A 23,194-nucleotide genomic window follows, 5' to 3' on the forward strand; every position below is an offset into this window, starting at 1 on the left:
AGGGAATCTGTCACCCTGATTTTGGACCATTACCTACAGTAATACACGAGTAGTACTGCAGATATGGAGTCCAGATCACAAATTTTTATTTTCCTACGTAACCCTTTTCCCCCACAAATGCATTGTGAGAACGGATCCGTCTCTCTCCTTGTTATGTGGACAGACGGATCCGTCTTATATCTTTATCCACAAAGGACGGATCCGGCATTCCGGTATTTTGAATGCCGGATCCAGCACTAATACATTCCTATGGGGAAAAATGCCGGATCCGGCATTCAGGCAAGTCTTCAGTTTTTTTCGCCGGAGATAAAACTGTAGCATGCTACGGTTTTCTCTTTTGCCTGATCAGTCAAAATGACTGAACTGAAGACATCCTGATGCATCCTGAACGGATTGCTCTCTATTCAGAATGCATGGGGATAAAACTGATCAGTTCTTTTCCGGTATAGAGCCCCTGTGACGGAACTCTATGCCGGAAAAGAAAAACGCTAGTGTCAAAGTACCCTTATATGGTTTTCAAAAATATATATATATTTTTAAATAAAAAATAAATTGACACAATATCTGGGTGACAGATTCCCTTTAAGGGGTATTTCTCCAGGCCTTTAAAAAAAAATCCATCAGCCTTCTGACCTGTTGTGGGAAGATATTCTGGTCAGTACTTACCTTGTTAGACCACTGATTCCATGGGGCTCTCAGACTGGCTGTGGGCTCTTCCACTCAGGTCCTGACTGGATGTGTTCCTGAGTCTCACTGTTCAGCTGTATTTACAGTATGCAACTGAACAGGAAGACGCAGGAACACATCCGGTAAGGACCTGAGTGGAGGAGCCCACAGCCAGTCTGAACATAGCACAGAACGAAGAATTGGTAGCCTGACGGAAGGGTAAGTACTGACCAGACTATCATACTTATCAACATTTAAGTTGGCAAAATCGTGGGATATAAGCTCTGCCCCCTGGGAACGTCAGTCCAGCATAGAAACAACCATTTGTGGGTGTGGCTTGTGTTAGCCCCACCTGTTTTTTGGCCTGGGACAGTGCAAATTTGCCGGGGCTGTTTCTGAAAACCAGGGACAGTCCCTGCAATTTCGGGACATTTGGCAGCTATGGACTATCTTCTCACAGCAGGCCAGAAGGCTGATGATTTTTTAAAAGCCTGGAGAACCCCTTTAAAGGGAACCTGTCATCAACTTTATGCTGACCGTACTGAGGGCAGTATAAAGTGGTGACAGAAATGCTGATTTCAGCGGTGTGTAACACATCAGCTAAAAGTAAGTGATTGCTAAGAACCAGCATCATAATCATTGCAGCCCAGGCCTTGAAAAGAGTCAAATCTACCTGAGAAGAGTCATGGTTAGTCATAAATTTCTGCTCTCCCTGCCTGGTTTTATCTCCGTCCAAAATTCCGGAACACTTGCCGGCATTTTTTCCCATTAAAATGCATTAATGCCAGATCCGGCTCCGAGTGTTCCGGCAAAACTGATCCGGCATTGCGGTCTGCGCATGCTCAGACCGAAAAAAATGTGAAGAAAATAAATGTCGGATCTGTTTTTCCGGATGACACAGGAAAGACGGATCCGACATTTCAATACATTTGTCATACGGTTCAGGATCCTGATCCGTCTGACAAATGCCATCAGTTTGCATCCGTATTGCCAAATCCGGCGGGCAGTTTTGGCGACGGAACTGCCTGCCGGAATCCTCTGCCGCAAGTGTGAAAGTACCCTAACATATCTCACCTCTTGACAGGTGTTGTTGCCAGGAAATAATCAATGTTCGATACTTTTAGGAGTGGATTCTAGGTGTTATTTGGGGTGGGGGGTTAATAGGGATAAATATATTTACATATATCTTCGTGTAAATAGAAGTTGACAATGCAAAAAGAATGTACCAAGAGCTTTATTTTTCTTTGATATGTTTCATTGTACATAATGTATACATGTAAAATATCCTTGTCAATAATAATAATAAAAAAGATTTAATTAAAAAATAAATGTTTTGTCCCATGGGAAAATTAGAAGATGGGTGACATACATTAGCTCTCACAGATGGCGTCACCCAGCTTTACTAAAGGACTGAATAATCAATTTGCTTATTTCTACGGAATACTGGACTAGAGGATGTGACATTGAAGACCTAGTCCGCTTTATCAGTCATCAGTGTGTAAAATCTGGACTACAACCCCCTGTGGAAACTCTAAAGATGGAAATATTTGTTGTTACCCAGCTTAACCAGAAACAGGTCAAACTAAGAATTATTAATACTTATGAGAAATGTAATTCAAACTAATAGACAGTACAGCTGTTAACCCTTTGATCTGAAACTCAAATTTCTTTTATTCCCAGTATTACCGCGACAGTCAAACGCTGAGGGCTTCCAAATGTGTAATGATGTCACTGTTCTGATGTCATAGGATCTCCTATGGATTTCTTGGATATTTTCTTGTAGAAAATACATCTCAAGTACATCCTGAGCAGAGGTGAACTCTGCAGCGCATGTACGCCATCTTGAGGTGATAGTTATAATCAAAATAAAACGATGAATCCAGCATCGAAGTTGAAAATATTGTGGGTTCCTTTATTCGGTGTAGTACAGATCCATACAGTGACAGCATCACCTCAGTGTTCCAAATGAACGTCTACGCGTTTCGAACAAACATGTTCTTAGTCGTGACTGATCAGAAATCCAAATGGCCATGGCTATATGGGCTAGTCGCGACCTTTCCTCCCATCTCCAGGTGGTGATTAGAAGGGGCAGATTGCGGCACACCCAAGCCACAGCCAGTAGGAAAATCTGAAATTAACATTGGTGTAAATTAAATAGATATAAAACCAAATACGTGCACTTAAAATGTGTACTATTCAGGCTCCTGGGTCTAAGTCAGGAATAACGAAATAAATATACCAATCTCATACAAAAAAATAAACGAGATAATAGTAAAAAATAAATTCCTGAAAAAACCGCATGGTCTGAACAGTGGTTTCCAATGTTAAAAACTGAACAAAAAAATGCAAATCAAACATGGCAAATATATCCTCATAGCTGCTCTTCTGAGTGAAATAACACAATAAACAAGAGGTAGTTGAGAAACGGCTTCTCTCTGTTCAAAGAGAAGTTAGCTCCCAACAAAATAATCTGTCTAAATCCCAAAGAAATGCCCTTCTTGAACTAAGAGATAAAGAGAATATTATTGTAAAAATGGCAGACAAGGGGGGCGCAGTGGTGGTATTGAATAAAATGGTTTATAAGCAACAAATGATGGATATTGTTCTGGATACCTCCACCTACAAACAATTGAAAAATGATCCAATTGCTGATTTTCAGGCACAATATCTTGCTCTTTTGGATAAAGGCAAAGATTTAGGCTATTTCAGCCATAAACAATTTTTGTACCTACAAGTGGAGTCACCCATTACACCCATCATACATGCTTTACCCAAAATTCACAAAGGGTTAAAACCACCCCCACTGCGCCCGATTGTCTCTGGCATATGCTCTCTGACTGAAAAATTAGGAGAGTGGTTAGACGCGATTTTACAGCCCCTTGTCAAACGAGCACCAGGTTATATTAAAGACACTGGAGATATTCTAAGAAGTTTCTATCAGAAAGAGTGGTCTCCCAGTTTCACCTGGCTCACTAGTGATGTTTCTTCGCTCTACCCTTCCACCCCCCACGACGTGGCTTTATTCGCACTGGAATTTCATTTGCATAAGTACAGCCGTCATAAATTGTATTTCATAGATTATGTTATAGAAGTCATTTTTACTGACTCATAATTATTTTTCTTTTGACGGTCTGTTCTTTTTGCAAATACAGGGAGTTTCGATGGGGGCTAAATTTTCTCCTTCCCTAGCGAATCTAACCATGTCGTACTGTGAGGAAAAGTATATATATACCACTGACAACCCTTTTGCAGCGGCATTGGATTGGTATGGCAGGTACATTGATGATTTGCTCATTATATGGAGCGGCGATGTGCCTGCCATACCTGATTTTATGCGCTACCTTAATGATAATCCTTACAATTTCAGATTCACTCACTCACAGGACAGGTCTACGATTAATTTTCTCGATTTAACTCTCACGGGTATCCCCTGTTCGAATATACACTCAACTACTTATCGCAAACCGGTCTCTGGCAATGCGATTTTGAGAGCTAACAGCCATCATCCTATGCATACTATCAAGTCCATACCGGTAGGCGAGATGTTGCGTGCTAGAAGAAATTGTAGTGATGACGCGGCCTTCACATTGGAATGCCGTACCATCACGTCACGTATGTTGGCAAGGGGCTATACTATTTGGATGATCAAAAGAGCCGAAAAAATAGCACAGATGAAAAATCGTAAGACATTACTCTTTGGGAGAAGTGATAGGGTTGGGGACGATGGGAATACAGCAGGTGGGAAAGATCGCAATAATCTGTCTACTTTGGTTCTCACTTAACCAATTTCAGCAGGTTAAACAGGTAGTACCGGAATGCATATCAATTTTACATGAAGACGATATTTGACATGGTTTACTACAGGATGGCTATAGAGTGGCAGCTAGACGGTCTCCCACGCTGGCTTCATCATTGTCCCCTTCACTTTTCAAATCTGCTCCAAAAAGAACCCAGGCAAGTACCTGGCTCAAATATACCGGGTTCACACGGTGCGGCAGTCATCCCTGCAAAACTTGCGGCTATGTTGTGCCCACCAAGACTCTGAACATATTTCAACCTTCTCCATTAAGTCTTATATAAATTGTAACACCACTGGGGTCATTTATGTTATCAGATGTACACAATGCGACCTCCTTTATGTGGGAAGTACTATAAGAAGGTTGAAAAACAGAATCTTGGAACATTTGAATTATGTTACTAACTCTTCGTATGTCAATATTTCGAATGCAGCTAGGCATTTTATTTCGATGCATGACAGGATCTTACGAACTTTTTCTGCCTTTGGAATTGAGCGAGTTTTTCCTTCTATTCGAGGGGGCAATTTCCAAAGGTGATTAATATAAAGGGAAGTCTTTTGGATTCTTCGATTAAAAACGAGACATCCGAATGGCTTGAACCTGAAAACAGAACTCATGTATCTGTATTAGGATTTAGTCCATTCCAGGTGTGCCTACATGTTTATTGTGTTATTTCACTCAGAAGAGCAGCTATGAGGATATATTTGCCATGTTTGATTTGCATTTTTTTGTTCTGTTTTTAACATTGGAAACCACTGTTCAGACCATGCGGTTTTTTCAGGAATTTATTTTTTACTATTATCTCGTTTATTTTTTTGTATGAGATTGGTATATTTATTTTGTTATTCCTGACTTAGACCCAGGAGCCTGAATAGTACACATTTTAAGTACACGTATTTGGTTTTATAGATATTTAACTTACACCAATGTTAATTTCAGATTTTCCTACTGGCTCTGGCTTGGGTGTGCCGCAATCTTCCCCTTCTAATCACCACCTGGAGATGGGAGGAGAGGTCGCGACTAGCCTATAAAGCCATGGCCATTTGGATTTCTGATCAGTCACGACTAAGAACATGTTTGTTCGAAACGCATAGACGTTCATTTGGAACACTGAGGTGATGCTGTCACTGTATGGATCTGTACTACACCGAATAAAGGAACCCACAATATTTTCAACTTCGATGCTGGATTCATCGTTTTATTTCCATAATTTCACGGTCTTACCAAGGTCTCCGTGCATCAGGGAAGTCGACTCAAGGGAGCAGGTATTGTCCACAACATGAATGATAGTTATAATCGCAAAGAAAGCTCTGACTACTGTCAGTGTTTATCTCCGAAAGGGGTTACTAAATAATTTATTTCATAAGCAATTACTCACCCAGGTATATAGGAGTTCATGATGTGTTATGAAACTAGTTAAATATGGTTAACTAATTGTATATCCATATATACAGTGTAGTGTGTGGTGGAGATAAAGTGTCATTTACATCATCATTTGTATGATACTTAACATGTCAAATAAAAAAAATTGTAGATACACACACACACTTGTAAGCCAAACAGCCATAGGTTTAAAACAGTGTGCCTCATTTTGGGTAGGGCGCCCCTGTGCCACAGAAAAAAAAAAAAAACTGCACAAAACAAGATGTTAGCAGCAGATTTTTTAAGTTCCAAGAATTGATGCTAAAGGGCTATTCCAGCTGGTATCTATAGGATAGAGGATAAGTATTAGATCAGTGGGGGTCCTACCGTGAAGAGCCCCACTGATCATTAGAATAATGGCCCCGTGCCCCCTGCAATGAACGGAGAAGTTGTTTGGACATGCGCATGGCCACTCCATTGATTTCTATGGACGTTCTGGAGATAGCTGAGCGCTGTACTGAATGGACTTGTCACACGCTTTTACGACCGACATCTCCGTTCTTTTAAGGGGGGCTACAGGGTGTAGGGCCCCCGTTCTTGTGATGGGTACCAGCGGTAGGACCCCCAACGATCTAATAGTTATCCACTATCCTATGGATAAGGGATAAATTTAACTAACCGGAATACCCCTTTAGGGTCTCCATGGATTGGATGGGAATCAATGAGCCATGGGCACACATAAGCCTGTTATAATCAAAGATTAGTTTAGGGGAGGCTCACCTTTTGTTACTATGGTTTGGTGCTCTTGTCTATTTGGATCACCCTCTCCAAAATAGAACTACGCAGCAAATAATTTTTAGACAGGCACTCAACCACCCGGGATCACATAGAAGTCCTATCCAGAATAAAACATTTTTATTATAATTAAAATAGTCAATGAAAATCAAAATCAAAAAGATAAAATAATAAAACTAAGTACAATGGATTGCTTATAAAATAATAGAGGTCCAAATGATACTGATCCGTGTTGTTTATTGATCTTGTGGCATATCACTTGGATTGTCACCGGAACAATAACAAGGATCAGTATCTCGGGTATATAAAAAAAATAATATACAAATATATACAATAGTAACACTCAGTACACATATATATTCATAGATCAAGTTTGACTACCCTTCTAATATTCGAAGTATAAGTTCACAAAATCCATCACATAGAATTGTGTAAATTTCATGCAGATGATATGAAATCCTGAGACAAACATTATCTGGTATAAGGTCCTAAAAAGGGGGGTCAAAGTTGGTCCAACTTTGGTATATATGGTGCAAATAAAGGAATTGTAGGGACATCCAATTATTATTTCCTTCCCAAGGGGCGCTCTTTGTTGGCGCTATTCAATACAGTAAAGTACAATTAAGCACAATTGGGAGCGCATTTATTCCTTCATAGTGTATTTGTTTGATTATGTAGTCCCAGATGATGGTATAAACAACATATAATAATGTTCACTGTTTAATTGCGTATTGGTTGGTTGTGCAATCCAATATGATGATTTAATAATAAGGATAAGGGAGTAATGGTTTCGTTAGCTTGAGTCCTTATTCACTGTTTGAACAGGGCGGGATTCCACTAGTGACGCCCCACGTAGCTATTGCTAGTGTGTGCTTACCTCCATTCATGCAGTGTTTAACTTGGGAGATAAATATCACCGATAGGAGCGGGTACATATGGCTGGAGTGTATGGATAGCGTGCGCTGGGCGTCCCACGTATCTTTGGGGGTTTTGCTTGGCTTCCCACGTGTCTGTGATTTTGCTCAGCATCCCACGTGTCTCAGCATCTTTGGGATCTCGCTCGGCGTCCCATGTGTCTTTGGAAATTCACTGGGATTTCGCTCGGCGTCCCACGTTTATTTGGGAATTTACTCAGTCTTCTACATACACAGTCACACGGCAGCTGTGTCTGTCTCCAGTCGGCAAATAAATCTCAATACCGCATCATCTTTATATGTCCATTTGTTGTAAAGCGCTTCACATCGGTTCACGATTTTTTTTTTTGGGATCCATAAAAAGTATCTATGGATTTGTTTGGGTCTTGAACCTCACGAGTGGGCAATAGATACCATACGCTTTTCGGTGTGTACACTCACTCCTTCCTTAGTGGTTACACTCGTGTTTAGTCTCTTGGCTATTTATTAGTCTGTCTGCTTGAAAGGAAAATCTGGGATGGAACCAAAATTCCAGTTTTCCTTCTCTTATGGCTCTCTTGTGGTTTCTTTGCGTTATTTGTATTTATATGCGTTTTTTGGTCTACAATTCGCTCCATATCTCCAATGAGACTGTAATAAATTTTTTCTCCCAAGAATAAAATAAAGTGAAATAAAATAGAATAAAATACAACAAAATAAGTTGCCATTATATCATAAATGTTTACACTGTCGTCTGGAGGGAAAATATGTCTACGTTCATATAGATGTACCGCATCAATGTGGACCTATATGTGACTCATATTCCTGTTCTTTGTGAATTTGTATTCTTCATTCTGTTTACATATTCATGGAAGAGTAAATGTTGGAAAGTAAATGTTGAAGAGGTATAGAGGCCCACCGCTAAGGGGAGATCGCAGTGCTAGTAAACAGCCGGACTGAGATTTCCAGTTGGCAGCGGCATAGCGATGGCTCCTCACCATGGTGATGGATCATGTGATGGACCATGTGATGAGCGCAGTGACGTCACCACAGGTCCTTTACCCAGGTCCTGAATAAAGAAGACAGAAGAGATGCCGACTGCGCAAACAAGTGTATTAAGGTGAGTTAAAATATATATATATTTTTTTAACCCCTCCAGCCATATTTTACTAAGCATTCTGTCTTCAGAATGCTATTATTTTCCCTTATAACCATGTTATAAGGGAAAATAATAATGATCGGGTCCCCATCCCGATCGTCACCTAGCAACCGTGCGTGAAAATCGCACCGCATCCGCACTTGCTTGTGGATGCTTGCGATTTTCACGCATCCCCATTCATTTCTATGGGGCCTGCGTTACGTGAAAAACGCACAAAGAGGAGCATGCTACGATTTTCACGCAACGCACAAGTGATGCGTGAAAATCACCACTCATGAGCACAGCCCCATAGAAATGAATGGGTCCGGATTCAGTGCGGGTGCAATGCGTTCACCTCACGCATTGCACCCGCGCGGAAATCTCGCCCGTGTGAAAGGGGCCTTAGATTACACCTCTTTGTCACTAAAGCATACCCGTTTTGAAGCCATAGAATCCAGATAACCAAGAGGATAACAGGACTGGGGTGTCGTATTTAAAGGGGTAGTCTCGTTTCGCCATTATTAAGGTGAGACACAGTCTTGACTACCAGCTGAACAGGAAACAGCGGAGCGCGCAGGCTTTCTTTGTTTCAGTATCTCCCATTGCAATGCATGGGAGTTGCCAGTTCATTCATTGTTCTTTCTTGGACTACTTTTGGTAGGTACTCACCACTGCATACCAGGAACACCCCCACAAGACTTCCTGTTATGGAGATTCTTTGACCCAGTTTAACCATTACAATTTGGCCTTCTGTCAGACACTGCCTAACATATCTCACCCCTTGACAGGTGCTATTGCCATGAAATAATCAATGTTAGATACTTTTAACATAGATATTTTTGCTTTCATTATTTATATGGCTTGGTGTTACAGTCCCCTTATAATAACACACAAGGTGTGCTCAATGGTATAGCTACTGTAGATGAGTACAGATGCTACAGTCTTATCTGGGCCCTGGTATCCTATGTAGTACTATAGAGCATTTCAGTGCCGTTCAGTTTTCTTTTATGCAGTTTTTGAAGCCAAAGCTAGGAGAGGATTCCACAAGGGAGAAGATACCATATTTCCTTTATACATGTGTAACGCCCAATCTTGGCAGAGTTAGTTTTCCTGGAGAGGAACCTTCTAGTTCCATTTCGTTTTAGTTAGTGAAGGCAGTCTAGCCTTCCCCTCCTTGGGGACAGGTTGTGTGAGTAGCTTACCCCCTGTAAGTGGAAGCAGCAGGCCTTTGTCCCTCCTGGATGAGCCTGCAGAAGCCTAGAGTACCCCAAGGGGAAGATTGTGTTCCAGCCAGCAGAGCACTGTCTGCTCTGCTGGGCCCAGAGGTCTAAGCCAAGTGCCTCTTAAGCCAGGAAGAAAGGTCCCCTGGATAAAGATAGAGAGACAGAGCTAAAGATAAATATAAGAGAAAGATAAGAGAAAGAGACAGATCAAGATAAAGACAGTCAGACTACAGAAAGCTAAGTTGCAGCTCACAGCAGAAGAAGAAACGTTCTTATTTAATCTAGCCAACATAGCAGAGCTGAGCGAGTACAGATGTAGCAGGGCTGAACGTGTTTGCCTTCCAGAAGTTAAGACTAAATCTGCTGAGGACCAAGATAAAGTTTGGAAGACTGTTCTTTGATGAAGAAAGTTTGCCAAGTAAAGCTGTGTTCAACGTTAATATAAGTCTGGACTCCATTTCTTCTACCAAATGCCTCAACTGTTAACCCTTTTATCACTGCTTCGGACGACCACGCTTGGGGTTCCGGATATTCAGGTAGGAGCACCGTGACAAGTGCTAAAGCCACACCTAAGGGACACCATAGGCAACCCTTACACCACTCTAGCAGTCCTCCACCTGGGTTCCACCATCACCTTCTACATAGGGGAACTTAGTTCCTTGTTGCTGAAATGCAACTGGCGTCACAACAAAAACTCTAAAACTCTTATAACACCTGTAGAAGAGGCCCCTGGAATGGGAAAGGCCCGTTGCACATGTTCTCCATGTATGATCTATCTATGGACTTCAAAAACTTTCCTAAAAAATCCTGAAAGTAGAAACCTAGTGTAAAAACCATTGACAGGTAAGGAAGAGTGGAAAATTATTCTCAAAAAATGTTTTTTATTGCCACCATTTAATTTACCATATATCGTATTGGAAAACGGAAAGAAAATTCTTTTTGTGGCAAATAAAAAAATTAAAAATAAAACAGAAATCTGCCAAGGTTTTTGGAGTGTTGACATCACAGCATTCACTGCGCACTAAAAAATGACCTGACATCCTTTTTCTGCAGCTTAATACGAATGCGGCGATACCAAACTTGTATAGGTTTTATTTGTTTTACTACTTTTAAAAAAATAAAAAGTTTGCATTGCCATATTCTGACAGCATAACTTTCTTTATATTTCGGTCTACAGAGCTGTATGAGGGCTTGGTTTTTGCGTAACGAACTGTATTTTTTTATTGATACAATTTTTGTGTGTTCATCTTTTTGATCACCGTTATTTAATTTTTTGGAGGGACGTTTTTTTCCATTTTAATAGTTCAAACATTTTCGGATGCGGCGATACCTAATATGTGTTTTTTTAAATTGTTTATTCTTATATGTGTAAAAGTGGGAAAGGGGGGTGATTTCAACTTTTAAAACATAGGATCTTTTTATTCCCTCTCCTATTCACCCTAATAGAGATCTATTAGGTTAAATACGATTTTTACACTCCACATTTTAAACTATGCCTCGTGCATAGCTCTGTATTGAGAAAGCCATGGCAGGCCTGGATTGCTTCAGCAGCGTCCGGGCTGCCATGGCAACAGATCGGAGCCCCGCAATTTCACTGCAGGGGCTCTGATTGGAAGGCACAGGGAACCGCATCCCTCTGCCTTCTCTTACAGGTGCCGCGATCAGCGTTAATCATGGCACCTGAGGGGTTAAATTACAGGGGTGGCGCGATCGCCACTTCCGGTCAGTGCGAGTGGGTGCTGGCTGTATCATACAGCCAGCACCCTCCGTATGTGGAGCGGGCCAGCTGCAGAGGCCCGCTCCATACATCCCTTTACACATTATGATGTACAAGTACGTCATAATGCATGAAGGGGTTAAACTGGGCTGTCGTTTGAAAAACTAGCTTGAACGTGCGTTCACCAACAAAAAAGCAAACTGCCGTGCTGGAAAACTTTGGCTGCTCATCATCCAAAACTGTAGATTTCAGTGCATTTCTGCACTAAAATCCATGTTATGGAATGGAAAAGATAAAGAAAGATAACATGGTACATCAGAGGACACATCATTGGATATAAGAGGTATGTGGCGCTGTATTACCCTGTATGTTCTGTAGTGCTATATGTTATGTTTTCCAAGTATGTCTTTAACAGTACTGCTGGAGGAAAGGGGGGGGGGGGGGGCTCCGTTTCAGTTTTCGCCTCACGCAGCAGAAGGCTAGGTGCACCCCTGTTTACAGTAACCCAGAATTGTACACAATACTCCATGTGTGGTCTGACCAGTGATTTGTAAGGCTACTTTCACACTGGCATCCGCACAGATAATGCAAACGCTTGTATCCATTCAGAACGGATCCGTTTGCATTATTCTTAAAAAAAAAAAAAGTCTAAGGCCCCTTTCACACGGGCGAGTATTCCGCGTGGATGCGATGCGTGAGGTGAACGCATTGCACCCGCACTGAATCCTGACCCATTCATTTCTATGGAGCTGTTCAGATGAGCGGTGATTTTCACGCATCACTTATGCGTTGCGTGAAAATCGCAGCATGCTCTATATTCTGCGTTTTTCACGCAACGCAGGCCCCATAGAAGTGAATGGGGTTGCGTGAAAATCGCAAGCATCCGCAAGCAAGTGCGGATGCGGTGCGATTTTCACGCACGGTTGCTAGGAGACGATCGGGATGGAGACCCGATGTCACGACTGTGACTGATCCAGACAGGTCTGGGAGGAGAAGGTCGCAGCGACTTGCTACTCGCGATAGCTTGTGAGTTTGCTCCATGGTTCAGGGTATGTCATCCGGGTTTTGCCTTGTGAACCTTTTTGTCCTGACTGGGAGTTTGTAGGCATCCTTCTCAGGTGAGTCCTGTCTGCCACTCCCAGCTACTATATTAGTTTCAGTTTCACTTGCAGTCATTGCCAGATATAGTCCTTACTTCCAGTTCTATTCTGACCTTTGTAGGAGATCGTTTGATGGTGTTGCTGTGGAGCTCTTGTCCGGCGTGCACTGTCGTGATTGGGATCGCCTTCTCTGCTCGTGACTGGATAAGTCTATCTCTGCTATAGTTTGTTTGTTGCTGTCTTCCCCTGCTGTTCTCCTAGACATGAGTGATGGTGACTAGTGCTCCCATCGGCCTTTCCCCACTCTAGGCTTGTTAGGGTGACTGAGGGTTTAGGCATCCTGCTCGCCGCACGGGTTCACACCCCGTCTAGGGTATCAGGGCAGACAGGTGCCAGCTTAGGGTTAGTCAGGGGTGGCCATACTATTCCCATCCGTAGATAAGAGTCCCCCTTCCCCTCCGTCTGGTGTGACACGACTGCTACTGGGATAGCGGTCGTGACAGTATATCTGGCCTTTTAAAAAAAAAAAAAAAAAAGACATTTCTTTTATTTTTTTTTTGCTTGCTGTTTTGCTTTGTATTTTTCTGTTCCACTATGGAAACAATTACAGGGATTATCCCTTGAAGTGGCAGGATTAAAAGCAACAGTGCTGCAGCAGCAGCAGCCATCCTTGGGTTCCACCGTTGCTACGGGAATCCAAGGTACTCCTGAGCCAAAAGTGGCTTTACCTGATAGGTTCTCAGGAGGGAGAGACCAATTTGTAACCTTCAGAGAAGCTTGCAAATTGTTCTTCAGGTTACGCCCTAGATCCTCCGGCGGTGAGGAACAACGGGTGGGCATTGTAATTTCTCTCCTGCAAGGAGATCCGCAGGCTTGGGCTTTCTCCCTACCATCAGACTCTCTGGCCTTACGATCAGTGGAGGAGTTTTTTGAAGCCCTGGGTCTCGTATATGATGACCCGGACAGGGTCTCACTGGCTGAGTCTAAGCTACGTAGACTTCGGCAAGAGAACCGGTCTGCTGAACTATATTGTTCCGAATTCCGTAGGTGGGCTACTGATACGTTATGGAACGACTCGGCCCTTAGGAGTCAGTTCTGCCAGGGGTTGTCTGAAAAATGAAAAGACGCGCTGGCGGTATACGAGGTCCCTGGGTCTCTGGAGGCTGCTATGTCTCTGTCCATAAGAATCGACAGACGACTCAGGGAGAGACTATTAAATTTTACGGAGGCCTCTATAGGGCAGGGATCGGTTTGTTATGATCCAGTCGAACCAATGCAAATAGGGGGCGCCACTAGACGGGTGAATCCTCCTAAGTTCCGCCGTAGGTCAGAGGTTTGTTTTCGTTGTGGGGGGAGGGGTCATTTTGTAAAGGTTTGTCACTCAGAACCCAAGAGACCACAAACAAAGGAGCCGCCGGAAAACTAGAGTCCCCAGATTGTGCGGAGGATAACAGTCTGGGCGTATTCGTTTCCTCCATACGCATGTCTCAGTTTTTGTTGTCCGCTACCGTTGAGGCGGGCAATAAGACTGAGATCTGTTCCATCTTTTTGGACAGTGGGGCAGGGGTCAACTTGGTGGATTCATGGTTTGCTCAGGCTCTGGGTTTTACTCCGGAACCGATACGCAGAACTATTCCTGTTTTTGCCATCGACTCCTCCCCTCTTACTCAGAAAGAGTTAACTCAGATCATCCATAATATCCATCTGCAGGTAGGGGACCTCCATAAAGAGCATATCTCTTGTTATGTCCTGGACGGTCTTCCGGCTCCTATGGTATTGGGGCTTCCCTGGCTGGTGAATCACAATCCAGTGGTGGATTGGCAGGCCGGGGAGATTGTGGAGTGGAGTGAACATTGTAAGGACAACTGCTTGAGTAGTAGGTGCTCTACACTCTCTGTAACATCTTTACCTGCCTTTCTGTCAGATTTTATGGATGTGTTCTCTGAGAAGGGTTGTCAGGGGTTACCACCTCATCGTCCATATGATTGCCCGATTAATCTATTACCTGGGGCAAAACTACCTAAAACCCGGTTATACAATCTTTCCGGCCCGGAGAGGAAGGCTATGAAAGATTATATTTTGGAGAGTTTGGCTAAGGGACACATCAGACCCTCTTCTTCACCTGTGGCTGCAGGGTTCTTTTTCGTTAAAAAGAAAGATGGGGGCCTACGTCCTTGCATGGATTTCCGGGAATTAAACCGGATAACTATCCGAGATCCCTATCCTCTTCCTCTCATTCCCGACCTCTTTAATCAGGTTGCTGGTGCTAAATGGTTCTCCAAAATGGATCTCAGAGGAGCCTATAACCTGGTTCGCATCAAAGAGGGGGATGAGTGGAAGACGGCTTTTAATACTCCGGAAGGGCATTATGAAAATCTGGTCATGCCATTTGGTCTTACTAATGCGCCTGCGGTATTCCAACATTTTGTCAACGATATTTTTAGTCACCTTATCGGGAGATTTGTTGTGATATATCTTGATGACATCCTGGTCTATTCCCCGGATCTGGATACACATAAGATCCATGTGAGACAAGTGCTGCAGATATTAAGGGCCAACAAATTGTTTGCTAAGTTAGAAAAATGTGTGTTCGCCGTAAAAGAACTGCCATTTCTGGGGTATGTGTTGTCAGATTCAGGTTTCCGCATGGATCCAGAGAAAGTCCGGGTGATTATAGACTGGGATCTGCCTGAGAACCTGAAGGCATTGCAACGCTTCCTGGGGTTTGCCAATTTTTATAGAAAATTTATAAAGAACTATTCCTTGGTGGTCAAACCACTGACGGACATGACCCGAAAGGGATCCAATTTTTCCAAATGGTCACATGCAGCCAAAACTGCCTTTGCATCTCTGAAGGAGAGATTCACCTCGGCCCCTATTCTCGTACAGCCAGATGTCTCGCTTCCTTTTATTGTAGAGGTTGACGCATCAGAGATGGGGGTGGGAGCGGTACTATCTCAGGGCCCGTCCCCTGGTGAATGGCGTCCGTGTGCTTTCTTTTCGAAGAAATTGTCTACTGCAGAAAGGAACTATGATATTGGCAACAGGGAACTTTTGGCTATTAAGTTGGCTTTTGAGGAGTGGCGTCATTTTTTGGAGGGGGCGGTTCATCCCGTCACGGTGATTACTGATCACAAAAACTTATTATATCTGGAGTCTGCTAAACGTCTCACCCCTAGACAGGCTCGGTGGTTGTTATTTTTTACTAGATTTAATTTTGTAATAACCTATCGCCCGGGGGCAAAAAATACTAAGGCGGATGCATTGTCTCGAAGTTTTCCTGGAGGGGGTGATGTTGAGGTACCAGAGCCCATTTTGCAAAAGGGAGTGGTGGTCTCTGCATTACACTCAGGTTTAGAGGGGAGGGTGTTGGAAGCTCAGGGGGACGCCCCGGCCTCCTGCCCCTCGGGTAAACTGTTTGTGCCAGAAAATTTACACCTGGAGATACTAAAAGAACACCATAACTCCACACTGGCAGGACACCCAGGTAGTAGGGCAACCTCTGAATTAGTGTCTCGTCGGTTCTGGTGGCCTAAGTGGCGCCAGGAGGTGTTGAATTTTGTGTCTGCATGTGCTACCTGTGCTCATTACGGATCTACCAGTATCAGCGGGGAAAACTGTTATTCTTGTAGTTGTCGACAGATTCAGTAAAATGGTGCACTTTATTGCTCTTGCCGCATTGCCTAATGCTAACACACTGGCTCAGGTTTTTATTGACCACATCGTGAAGCTTCACGGGGTCCCTTCCGATATTGTTTCGGATCGTGGTACCCAATTCGTTTCTAAATTTTGGAAAGCTTTTTGTTCTCATTTAGGGGTTCATCTGTCGTTTTCTTCATCTTTCCATCCACAGTCCAACGATCAGACTGAACGTACCAATCAAAACCTAGAGACATATTTGAGATGCTTTGTTTCCGAAAATCAGGAGGAATGGTCATCTTATTTACCGTTAGCCGAGTTTGCCATTAATAATCGTCGTCAAGAATCCACCGATAAGTCACCATTTTTTGGTGCGTATGGTTTCCATCCTCAGTTTTGTACGTTTAGTGAGGGGGGGTCGTCTGGGATTCCCGAGGAGGAACGATTTGCATCTTCACTTTCTTCAGTGTGGCAGAGTGTGCAAGAAAGTTTGAAGAGAATGGGTGGTAGATACAAATGTGTGGCTGATAGGAGGCGCTCTGAAGGTCCGGACCTTGGGGTGAATGACTTGGTGTGGTTGTCTACCAGAAATATCAAGTTGAAGGTTCCCTCATGGAAATTAGGTCCGAGATTTATTGGTCCTTATAGGGTAATTAAGATCATTAACCCGGTGGCTTTTCGTCTGGAGCTACCTCAGACTCTAAGGATCCATAATGTCTTCCACAGATCTCTGCTTAAGAGATATGTAGAACCTCCTGAACCATTGCCACTACCGCCTCCACCGGTGGTTGTTGATGGCAATCTTGAGTTTCAGGTAGAAAAGATTGTTGACTCACGATATGTTCGCCGCTCTCTTCAGTACCTGGTGCACTGGAGAGGTTATGGTTCCGAAGAGAGAATGTGGGTTCCAGCTTCAGAGATAAAAGCGGACAGACTCATTCGGGCTTTTCATAGCTCCCATCCGGAGAGGCCTGGTCTTGAGGGTCCGGGGGCCCCTCGTAGAAAGGGGGGTACTGTCACGACTGTGACTGATCCAGACAGGTCTGGGAGGAGAAGGTCGCAGCGACTTGCTACTCGCGATAGCTTGTGAGTTTGCTCCATGGTTCAGGGTATGTCATCCGGGTTTTGCCTTGTGAACCTTTTTGTCCTGACTGGGAGTTTGTAGGCATCCTTCTCAGGTGAGTCCTGTCTGCCACTCCCAGCTACTATATTAGTTTCAGTTTCACTTGCAGTCATTGCCAGATATAGTCCTTACTTCCAGTTCTATTCTGACCTTTGTAGGAGATCGTTTGATGGTGTTGCTGTGGAGCTCTTGTCCGGCGTGGACTGTCGTGATTGGGATCGCCTTCCCTGCTCGTGACTGGATAAGTCTATCTCTGCTATAGTTTGTTGCTGTCTTCCCCTGCTGTTCTCCTAGACATGAGTGATGGTGACTAGTGCTCCCATCGGGTTTAGGCATCCTGCTCGCCGCACGGGTTCACACCCCATCTAGGGTATCAGGGCAGACAGGTGCCAGCTTAGGGTTAGTCAGGGGTGGCCATACTATTCCCATCCGTAGATAAGGGTCCCCCTTCCCCTCCGTCTGGTGCGACACGACTGCTACTGGGATAGCGGTCGTGACACCTGATCATTATTATTTTCCCTTATAACATGGTTATAAGGGAAAATAATAGCATTCTGAATACAGAATGCAAAGTAAAATAGAGCTGGAGGGGTTAAAAAAAATAATAATAATAATTTAACTCACCTTAGTCCACTTGATCGCGTAGACCGGCATCTCCTTCTGTCTCCTTTGTTGAATAGGACCTGTGGTGAGCATTAAGTACAGTTACAGGACCTTTGATGACGTCACTCCGGTCATCACATGGTACGTCACATGATCTTTTACCATGGTGATGGATCATGTGATGACCGGAGTGACGTCATCAAAGGTCCTGTAACTGTACTTAATGCTCACCAGAGGTCCTATTCAACAAAGGAGACAGAAGGAGATGCCGGGCCGCAATCAAGTGGACTAAGGTGAGTTAAATTATTATTTATTTATTTCTGTATTCAGAATGCTATTATTTTCCCTTATAACCATGTTATAAGGGAAAATAATACAATCTACAGAACACCGATCCCAAGCCCGAACTTCTGTGAAGAAGTTCGGGTTTGGGTACCAAACATGCGCGATTTTTGCTCACTTGAGTGCAAAACGCATTACAATGTTTTGCACTCACGCGGAAAAATCGTGGGTGTTCCCGCAACGCACCCGCACATTTTCCCGCAACGCCCGTGTGAAACCAGCCTAAGTCAAAACGGATCCGTCTTGACTTACATTGAAAATCAATAGGGGACGGATCAGTCTTCAATTGCACCATATTGTGTCAGTGAAAACGGATCCGTCCCCTTTGACTTACATTGTAAGTCAGGACAGATCCGTTTGGCTCCGTATCGTCAGGCGGACACCAAAACTTTACAAGCAGCGTTTTGGTGTCCGCCTCAAAAGCGGAACGGAGACCAAACGCAGCCAAACTGATGCATTCTGAACGGATCCTTATCCATTCAGAATGCATTGGGGCTGAACTGATCCGTTTTGGGCCTGAACGGATCTCACAAGCGGACCCAGAAACGCCAGTGTGAAAGTAGCCTAAAATGTCAGGACTATGTTCTCATTATGTAAATCTATACTATCTTGATGCAACCCATAATCTTATTAGCCCTATAAGTCCTTTTCCATGTGAGTGTTAGGGTACTTTCACACTTGTCCCTTCCTGACCAGGCCTAATTTTGCAAAACTGACATATCTCACTTTATGTGGTAATAACTTTGGAACGCCTTTACTTATCCAAGTCATTCAGAGATTGTTTTCTCGTGACACATTGTACTTCATGATAGTCATAAATTTGAGTAAATATATTTCACCTTTATTTATGAAAGAATCCCAAATTTACCAAAAATTTAGAAAAATTAGCAATTTTCAAAATTTCAATTTCTCTGCTTTTAAAACAAAAAATTATACCTCATAAAATATTTATTACTTAACATTCCCCATATGTCTACTTTATGTTGGCATCATTTTGGAAATGTCATTTAATTTTTTTAGGACGTTAGAAGGCTTAGAAGTTTAGAAGCAATTCTTCAAAATTTTTAGAAAATTGCCAAAACCCACTTTTTAAGGACCAGTTCAGGTCTGAAGTCACTTTGTGGGGCCTACATAGTGGATACCCCCATAAATGACCCCATTGTAGAAACTACACCCCTCAAGTTACTTAAAACCAATTTTACAAACTTTGTTAACCCTTCAGGCGTTCCACAAGAATTAAACGAAAATGGAGATCAAATTTTTAAATTTAATTTTTTGGGCAGATTTTCCATTTTAATCCAATTTTTTCTTTAACATATCGATGGTTAACAGCCTAACAAAACTCAATATTTATTACCCAGATTCTGCAGTTTACAGAAACACCCCACATGTGGTCATAAACTGCTGTATGGGCACACGGCAGGGCGCAGAAGAAAAGGAACTCCACATGGTTTTTAAATGCCATGTCCCATTTGAAGCCCCCCTGATGCACCCTTACAGTAGAAACTCCCAAGAAGTGATCCCATTTTGTAAACTAGGGGATAAGGTGCCAGTTTTATTGGTACTATTTTTGGGTACATATGATTTTTTGATCATTCATTATAACACTTTATGGGGCAAGGTGACCAAAAAATTGGTTGTTTTAGCACAGTTTTTATTTATTTATTTTTACAGCGTTCACCTGAGGGGTTCGGTCAAGTGACATTTATATAGAGCAGATCGTTACGGACGTGGCAATACCTAATATGTATACTTTTTCTTATTTATTAAAGTTTTACACAATAATAGCATTTTTGAAACAATAAAATTATGTTTTAATGTGTCCATGTTCTGAGAGCTATATTTATTTATTTTTTTTGAGAGATTTTCTTATGTAGGGGCTCATTTTTTGCGGGATGAGGTGACGGTTTTATTGGTACCATTTTGTGGGACATACGCCTTTTTGATCACTTGGTGTTGCACTTTTTGTGATGTAAGGTGACAAAAATGGCTTTTTTTTTATGGTGTTTATTGGACTGGGTCGATTATGTGATATATTTATAGAGCCGACCGTCACAGACGCGGCAATACCAAATATGTCTATTTTATTTTATTTTTTCTATTTTTAACATTTTTATTTCTTCCTTACTTGGGGAATTTTTTTTTTTACATGTGAAACCTTTTTTTAATTTTATTTTTTAACACTTTTAATTTTTTTATTTTACACTTTTCATCCCTCATAAGGTCATACAAGACCTCTGGGGGACATTTACTTCACTTTTTCTTTTTTTTTCCACTGTTGATTTCTCCTGTAACTGGGGCTGACATAGTAGCCCCAGTTACAGGAGAAATGCACCCCCTAGAGAGTCTGTACAGCGCAATACAGCGCTGTACAGCCTCAGTGCAGGGCTGATCGAGGTCTGTGAAAGACCTCACGCTGCTCCTGCACTCTCCGGTCCCGGTGGTCACATGACCACCGGGCCGGAACAGGAAGCGCATAGCGCTTCCTGCTCTGCATACACAGCGCTCGTAGAGCGCTGTGTATGCAGCGATCCAGAAGGCAGGAACACCTGGGCACTGTCCCTGCCTTCTCTCTGGGTTGCCCTGCTGTCACTGACAGCGGGCAACCCGATCAGCAGCTGCACGATTAGCGTGCAGCTGCAGTTTCTGAACGGACGTTCTGGAACGTCCATTCAGAAATAGAGAACCACCTCCCGGACGTTTATAGTCTATGGGCGGACGGGAGGTGGTTAAAGGTCTACGCATGTGCAGACCGGGAAACTGGATCCGGTTTTCCGGAATACTTGGTACCGGATCCGGCATTAATACATTTCAATGGAAATTATTGCCGGATCCGGTATTCCGGCAAGTGTTCCAGAATTTTGGCTGGAGAAAATACCATAAGAGAGTGACTGAACTGAAGACATCCTGATGCATACTGAATGGAATGCTTTCATTCCGGTCATGTGTATAACCTTACATGTATCAGTGTTAAACCTCATCTCCCACTTCTCTTCTCAAGCCTCCAATCTATCCAGATACCTCTGTAGCAGTATACTGTCCTCTTCCGTGTTAATTACTTTACACAGTTTAGTGTCATCTACAAAATTTTTATTTTACTGTGCAAGCCTTCTACAAGATCAATAATAAATATATTGAAGAGAATAGGGCCCAATACTGACCCCTGAGGTACTCCACTAGTGACAGTGACCCAATCTGAGTGTGCACCATTAAAGGGGTTGTCCAGGTTCAGAGCTGAACCTGAACATACCCACAATTTCACCCAGGCAGCCCCCTATTATGATGCTCTCCGTTTTCTATCACTGAGCCAGTTACTTACCCACATACACACATTTCCTCCCAGTCCAAGCATTCTCATTTTATGTACTATATACTTTGGAAAAATCAAGATACAGCATATGATCCAGCAACTCACCTCGGTCCAGTCATCTGTAATGCCTGCAATGTCCCACATTACTTTACAACAGACAGTGTTTATAAATTGATCAAATTTTCAGCCTGCTATAAATGGTGCCTTTATTTTGTTAAAGGCAGGTCAATGACTGGGAATTTGAATCTCTCCTATACTTTCCCTTCTAAGATTAAAAATACCGGTATATCAGAAAATTAGAATTCCTGTATAAACCAATGATAAAAGTGGTTCCATTTACTTTAAGATAATTGAAAGACCTTGCAAAACTTCTTCTAGTGTTAGGTTGGGACCACAGGAGGGCAGAACACACACTTTGCAGAGGTTTTATATTCAGGAGCAGTGTGAATATTAACTTTTATTCTGCTGGATAAAGAATGTATTGTGGGAAAATCCCTTCAAGGTTCAGTCACGGTTCTGGTTGGCCTCCCTGGCAGTCTCCCCCGTTATCCTGTGCAGCAAAAAAAAGATGAAAACTAAAGGAAAGCAGGTCAAATAGAGTCAAATTCTGAATCCTTTGGACCTAATTCTTCTCACTGAAATAAATTCATGCATCCTTTTACTGAAGTGAATGCATTTTTTCTGTATTCAAACATATACCCATGACAGAAAGACCATCGAAGGGCTGCATGCAGTGTGAACCCAGTCTGACATGTTCTCTATTTAAAACAACAATGGTTCAATCCAATAAAGTTTTAATACATTCCATTTCATACATCAGACTGCCTTTTGTGTAAATCATTGCACTGCATCATCTGAAAATAACTAGTGAGGAGCGAAGTTTTCAAAAATTCGATTCAGATGTCTCACCGAACTTCCACTTATAACAAATTATTTCGTAACAAATCACATTCCATTGTATGGAGCCGGCGCAATGACAGGGAACGGCGATCGCGGTACCTGAGAGTCACATTCATCCATTAATCGCAGATAGGCCGTCGTGGCCATCTTGATTGAAGAGAAGACTCCAATTATCATGCGTTGATGTGATGATGTCAGCGTGTGCAGGAATTGGTGCTTTTTCTTCAATCAAGATGGCCACGACGGACTCTTTACGATCAAATGGATGAGGAGAGTATGTGTTTTGGTGGGGGTTTTTTTTACCGCCATTTCAGGAAAAAATTATTCTTTACCATGAAGCACCAAGAAATTCACATTCACGGAGAATCAAGTGGTTCCTGAAATTCGGATCGAATTCCACTTCGTTAACTTCGATTCGCTCAACACTAAAAAGAACCCATGATATACAGTATGTAGTTTTTCTTCTAAATTATTAAAATGACAATCAAAAGAAAACTAAAAGTATGTTAAAGAGGACCTTTCACCTGTATAAACTATGTGAACCGAGTATGCTGCCATATAGAGCAGCGCCCGGGGATCTCACTGC

Source organism: Bufo bufo, chromosome 2 (genome assembly GCF_905171765.1).
Source record: "Bufo bufo chromosome 2, aBufBuf1.1, whole genome shotgun sequence".
NCBI lineage: Eukaryota > Metazoa > Chordata > Amphibia > Anura > Bufonidae > Bufo > Bufo bufo.